The 7226-nt window shown below is 36.2% G+C and overlaps 1 long non-coding RNA gene across 1 annotated transcript; it reads right to left on the reverse strand.

Annotated features, from left to right (window-relative positions):
• Positions 1-1817: 1817 nt before the first annotated feature.
• LOC140852782 (uncharacterized) lies at positions 1818-4864 on the reverse strand. Its single transcript, XR_012135675.1, has 3 exons — positions 4021-4864; positions 2819-3016; positions 1818-2723 (listed from the first exon to the last, which is right to left on the reverse strand). It is a non-coding gene; the product is annotated as an uncharacterized lncRNA (long non-coding RNA).
• Between the last annotated feature and the right edge of the window lie 2362 nt (positions 4865-7226).

Raw genomic sequence — 7226 nt, forward strand, 5'->3', positions numbered from 1 at the left:
GATCCTACCATAGAAAAAATATGATCATAGCTCATGGTTGATGAAAAGAACTTAAGAATGAAAAAAATTAAAATCTCGAAAGAACTTGAATTTTTAAAAAAGAAATGAATTTGACATGAACTATATTGCATAATCAAAATTTATTTCAAATTGATGAACTCTATATGCTTATTTTCTATAAATGATTATTTACTTAAATACCTGATGAAATCTGTTGAAAGTGATTATTGCTTACTGGACTGTCTAGCTCATTACCTCCTATTTTACTATTTTATAGATGTTGAGGAATTAAGATGATACAAGATATGAATAGAATAGTGGTTAAAAGCAGAATCTCCATACTTTTATTTTAGGTTGAAAGTCTTATTGAATTTGATGTAAGGCCTATGGAACTTTGTTGACTTTATTGAGATTTAAAGCTGAAATTTGGATTGTTATATTTTTTATCTAATTATTGACTAATTGTTCCACTATGAAGCATTGATATCATGATAAGATGTCTGTATGCTTATGGAAAGAGTTTCCTATGAGTATGCAGTAATTTCTATGACCTTCGATTCACAATCTCGGATCGGAGGCGTGACAATGTGTTATCATCCTATTAATTTTTTAGATGATTCTCAGACACATAACACAAGAATGGATAGAAATTATCCATTTTAATAGTTTAAATATAAATATATGTCTTAAAATTATTATAATGTATCTGTCATATTGACTTCTAGGACATGCATCTAACAGGACGTCCCTCTTATCGAGTCTGAAAGGAACTTAGCATCCCAGAGAGATAAGAGGAGAGGGGGGTGTAGCCAACTTCTTCATCCCCTTCTGAGTGAGCTAGAGACTCAAGATTCCGAGTAGCTTGATTAGTTGAGATAGAGGGTGGCTTGCCAGCTTGACCGAAGTAAAGTGTGGATGCATGCATGGGCATGCCACTGTAGTTGAGCTAGCTGGAAAGATGTTGGTCAAATGGAGGATAGAGAGTAGCATAGATCCAGATATTTTGACCTTCACAAATTTTTCACCATTGTCACACCATCTTTTAAAGGAGATTACGATGGATATGGTGTAGCTGAGTTACGATAGAAAGCTATAGCATTATACTATAATAGAGGTGTAGCATTGAGCTACAGTATGCATGTAATACTGGACTATGATAGAAAGTTAAGTTGCATATGCTCCTAGGATAAATAACTAAGGTAAAGATAAAGATAAACTGATTGAATTGATTATTAAAAGATCCATATATAATTCCATTTATTTATACTAACACATGGTAACTATCCATAAACACAATAATATCCACTCTGGTAGCTACTTCCTATGTCTAATCTTTGCCCTAGATAATTCTGGTAACTGCTACCAACCATCTTCTCATCACGCTCAAGCTTGATCATTCTACAATTACTGAACTGATATTCATATCTCATTGATCTTAACTTATCTTAATAGCATGTGTTGGCTGTCTTTCCCTATTCATCCTACAATATAGTCTTCTATTTTTAAAAATCTAAGATTGGTATAGTCATCTTGGTCTTCTATTAGACAATGAGTCAAGACTTAAATCATCCAATGTAGTCTTCCACTTCATGGCCGAACCTGATCTATTAAGCCTAGATTTTCACCCATATGTGGTTCCACAATCAAACTCTATTTAGTCTTAATAATAGTCATGTGGTTCTCAACCACTCTGATTCTATGAAACTTCATTTACATGATGCTTACCTCTAGAGCTATATAGTTGAGATATGTTATAAACTATGCCTCCATATCATATGGGCCAGGGTCACAAGGGTATGTTCATCACTACTCCTTGATACCTATAATAAAAGTCTCGCAATTATAGCTTTGATTCACTAACCGACGGTTGTTCTTTTACCATAGTTTCTTCTTCGGCAATCCACTCATCTGTCTTCTAATTCTATTAAGGGGGTGTTTGATTGGGAAGAGTGGGGATCTGAAATCGGAATCGAAATCGAAATGGGAGACTCCCATTCCAATCATTTGATTGGACGGAGTTCCATTCCGATTCCAATTCCAATTCTAGGATAGAATGGGAATGATTCAATCTATATAGAATTCAATCCCTACTCTTCTCTATAGATTTAAATTTTTATTACAATTCCGATTCTGATTCTGATCACGAACCAAACACTTCTATAAACTAAACACTCCCTAAATCTTCTTCTTCTACTATATCTCCTCATGTAGAATGCTTCAGGTACCAAAATAACCCACAAACTGCCCAAAAGATCCTCTAAATCATCTTTCTTCCTTGCTGTTCTCACGCCTCCTCCCATTCTTCTTTCCCTTATCAAGATGAGTGAGCTTGAGTATTGGCTAGCGCAACTTGTCTGCTTTGATAAACCACCTTCCGACTGATTTGCTGAATTCAAATACCATTAAAAACTAGAAGGTTACTATGAATGGGTGATATTACCGAATTGGAATACTATCACCGGTAGCTTGCTGCTTGGTTCAAGGCTTCCAAATTAGTAGGCTGTTGTCTTACCAGCTTGCCTTTGGCCAATCTTGTGCTCACAACTTCTTCAAGATGGTTTGGGCAGATTTTTCATGTTTCAAATCTTATCAATTATATTTGCACCTGAGCTCGAAGCCTGTTGCACTTGCTTTACCTCCACTACAATCGATGAAGAAGTGCAATAGCAAAGCATGAGATCAAATCATCTTCATGGGCCAACAAAGGTAAAAGGATGGTTACCCTAAGTCAAAAGAGAAGTGAGCACTCTGAGAGTGTTTATTAATTCGGTCTCGTACTCATGTAGCTATATAGCAGAAAGTAATAAAATAATTCAACCTTTTATCTTCGTCCCTTCTTGCATGCCTTTCTCAATATAATCTTCTCATTAATGGCTTGAGTATCAATATTGTTCAATATTTGGCCTATCCTTAGCAAATCAGGCTGATGATCTTTCATGTTGAGAAGAACTGGACACTTCGATGCAAAGCTAGCCAATGTTCGCTGAAGAGTGCAATTCCTGGAGAAACCTGCAAACTAGCATCCACAGTCCTCCAATAAGAATAGGATTGAGATGCTATGAAAGGCGTGAAGGATAAAATTCATCTTACAATTTATATTGGCCTATTGGCCGAAACTTCTATAGAATTTCTAATTAAATAATGCACAATATTATCATTTATCCAGCTTTCTGATTGAATCCATCACTTCTTTGATTGTCCAGCAATTATTTCATATAGCATTGTGACTCATACTATACAAAATCCACATAAGGGTTTTTGATCATCCATAGCATTGGATACCAAATTGAATCGACCTTACATTATCATGTTGCCGTCCAACGTATAGGTCATGCACTGCATAAAATTTTTTTTGGAAGCTCCCTACGATGAGATTGCTCTGAAGTCTTTGTGATGCTAATGGACGGTACCATGAGGCCACTATATTCATATCTTTCAGTTATGGGCGAACTATCAAAGACTAATATCGGCAAGGATTTGTCAGTTTCACCGAGGATCTTTTGAACTTCTGTATGACCAACATTCTCTAGTTTTGGCTAAGAACTGAATAAAACATCCTTTTCACAAATTGGCTTTTAACTATAAAAGCAAGTGTTTCAAACTATTCTAATTTGCTTTAATTCTAGCAAACTTCATCCACGTTGTGCTTGCCTTTGGCTCTCAGCTATATAATTGAGTTGCGGTACAAAGAAGAGGTTGTATTATTTCTCTGCTATTAGTACTCCAAGTAAGAGAAAGAGAAGGGACGGTGGCCAGCTAGGATGGTCATCTCTTTCTTTCCAAAATGGTGTCCCAGGTGCTCTAAACGGCAGGACATTGATTGTTAGAGTTTCATAGTTTCATACATGCAAAATTTTTTAAAAATAAGTAAGCAACGAAATTTAAAATATTTTTCAAATTAAATCTAATTTAATTCTAGCATGCATAAGATCAAATCTTCAAACCATAAATAGGATCATCATATATGAGATAAGATTCAAATACAGAAATCAAATAGAGAAAAATAAATAGAGAACATACCTTGGCATGGATCAATCTTCACCGCGAACTGATGATCATGAATGTCTTCCGAAGGTCCCTTGTAGCCGCACAAGCATCCGGCCTCTACGGATATCTACACGAGACTCTGATCTGATCAGAAGTTTTTTGATCTCACCGGAGTACTAGCTCTCTTGTAGAGATCACATCTTGACGATTAAAAATTTTTTTTTCTTTCAAGACACTCTTAGAAAACAAGAAGAAATAGGAGGATGTTGATCTCTACACTAGAGATCATGAGAAGAACTCTTTTTTTTCTTTTCTTTCTATAACCCATGTACCAAATTTCTACAATAGAGATGGAAAAATTTTGTCCAACCTTTGGACGAAGGAGAGGAGAGAAACTCATGTCTAAATATGGACAAAAGAGAGAGAGATATCCAAACAACCAACACTTGGTTGTTTGTAAGAAAGGATAAGGGGATACATATCTCACGCTAACACCCATCACACCATCCCTCTCTCTCCTTTAATTTTCCATGCACAAAACTCCTGGGTTTTTGGCATCTCATCTGATCTCTTCTCAGCCTCCCAACATTCCTTGCAACCCATATTTAAATAGGCTAAAGGGATAAGACTTTGGGTAGGAAGATAAGAGTCCATAACGCTTAGGACTCTTAAAATTTTTATGCCGCCCATAACAAGGTTTCACGCTCAGATTTCTCACGGAAGAAAAGAAGATTAAACTCCTTCTTACACGTTAAAAGGTGATGGGGCGTGGAGTATTTGTGGCGCACAAAATCAAGGTGGTGTGGGGTTATTTTAAGGTACATGAAAGGAAGAGTTTCAATCCATATAGGACTCTTGTTTAGGTGGCTGTTTTGAATCAAATTAAAACTCCAATCAATCCTAATCATATTAGGACCAGATTAGACCCAAATAGATGAAAATTCAAATCTGATTTGGAGTCCAAATTATTTAGATTAGATGTCACCTAATTAGAGAAGTCCTAGTCCTTTTGGGCTCTTTTTTGGTGCTTGAGTCAAACTCAATTTAATCCTAATCCAATTAGGATTTAGTACACCCATGAAAATGAGAATTTTTAGTCCAAATAGGAACTCATACATCCTAGTCTAATTAGAAATTGAGTCAAATTCAAATCCAAATTCAAATAGGAATCATTCTCTCATACAATTTAGATTATCTTATAATCCAATCAGATTTGATCAAATCAAACCCATATCAAATCAAATTAAATTCAATTTAATTAGACTTCATATAAGCCCCATAGCTCAATCAAATTGAACCACTTAGCAATCCAATTGCTAATTAATCCTCCTATAACTCAGTAACTCTTTAACGAGTTACTTGATTGCAACTTTTATATTGGATCAATCATCAATCAAATTGATAATCAAATCCTATCACGAATCATAATCGTAATTTAACCATCTGATCGGTCAAAAATCTCTTTTATGTGTGGTCCCATAAGTTCTATTCTGTCTAGTAGTGAGATATATTGTGATCCCTATTATAATATCATTGAAACTCTTTTCAATGGGTTGGAACCGTTCCAACTCTGCCCATCAAGGATCATCGATCATCAAGATGATGCTTGTGAGTCTCATAATCCACCAGTGACACCTAGCAGTATGTAGTGGCAATCCAATAGAATAAAAGATGATGAACCTCTAGGTGCAGTTAACATATGATACAATCCCTCTATCGTGAGTTATGACCAGATGACGGATCATTGATAAATCGTCAAACCTCAATATCGATCATATGATAGATTCAATCAGCTCGAGTCCATATGTGATTCTATGAAAACTCTTTTCCATCAATCACACTACTATGGCCATAGACTTAAGGACTCAGCCTCTCAAATCTCATAGGACTACTCTCTTCTACTAGGATCGATAGATTCCATCTTGATGCACACCCTACTCCTACAGTGGATCAACTGTCGCCAACATCCACTACAAAAGCTCATTGAGACCTATATTGATGTGTCAGTCAAATTCCAGCAGCTTCACTACGAGCAGTAGTGCCATCTTAGATCAAAGGACTAGTCATACAACTACAGCATCGAGAAAGTCACTAACGAATGAGCAGACATCCATGTGACTTCTTATGTTGGTCACGCTCAGTGCCAGTTATTCTCTAACAACCACCTACACTCTCACTCCAGTATCACTACACCGCAGACTCGAGATCCATTTGTCCGAAGAAAGCGATCCGTGCATTGATTTATCCAGATCAATCACCATTCCCATGATAATCCTATGACTAGGAGTAATTTAGGAATCAACCATCAATGACAAATGTCTCAAATTCTCAACTCTTTAAGAATATATGTCATCATCTTGTTAATCTCTTTGATGATTCATGGACACATAAATATGAATGGTAATATAAATGCCCAATAAGTATAAAACTATGTTCTAGAAATATGATGTGTCAGTCAGAATTGACTTCTAGGGCATACACCCAACAATCTCCCACTTGCACTAAAGCCAATCTGCTACGTACCAAGCCCCATCTTCACAAGATAGGCTTTTGTCTCTGGCTAGCTAAATAACTTACCAATGGGTCATCCACATCTTATGTAGAGTTTGCTCTCTGCACCTCTGTGTATTTCTACTGGAGGTAGTCATGTGTTCTACTACTCTATGTGTTTGGATATCTAGTGAGACCTAAGCTCCTTAGCAAGGGCTATGGTGCCATTGTCTTTGCAGTATAATATCATGGCATCTGATGGCACAACATCCAATTCTGCAACTCACATTAGAACCAAAATACATCCTATACATCTACAGTGTGCTCAGCTTCCATCGATCGATTATTTGAAATCTTTTCAAGATATCGATACAGGAACACACCCCATGATGTGACATTCTACCATCCACATCAGATATATAATCTGAATTGATGTATCCTTCCACTCCTAGCTTTGATCCTTTTTTAATTTAAGAACAAATTCTTAGTTCTTCTTAAGCACTTAAGGATGTTTTTACAGCAATCCAGCGCTCTCAGCCTGGATATAACTGATATCTACTCGTGACATTCACAATATTAACTATATCAATTTAAGTACATTACATGGCATATATCTATGTCCGAGAGGGTAGCGATCCCTCTTCGAGATTTTTATGCTGAACCTTTTCAGTATCTACTCTCTATACTTTATCTGTAAAAACATAAGCATCTAATTACATCTATCTCTATAGATCTTTAGGATGCTCGCT

The sequence above is a fragment of the Elaeis guineensis genome, chromosome 12 (assembly GCF_000442705.2).
Source record: "Elaeis guineensis isolate ETL-2024a chromosome 12, EG11, whole genome shotgun sequence".
Lineage (NCBI taxonomy): Eukaryota > Viridiplantae > Streptophyta > Magnoliopsida > Arecales > Arecaceae > Elaeis > Elaeis guineensis.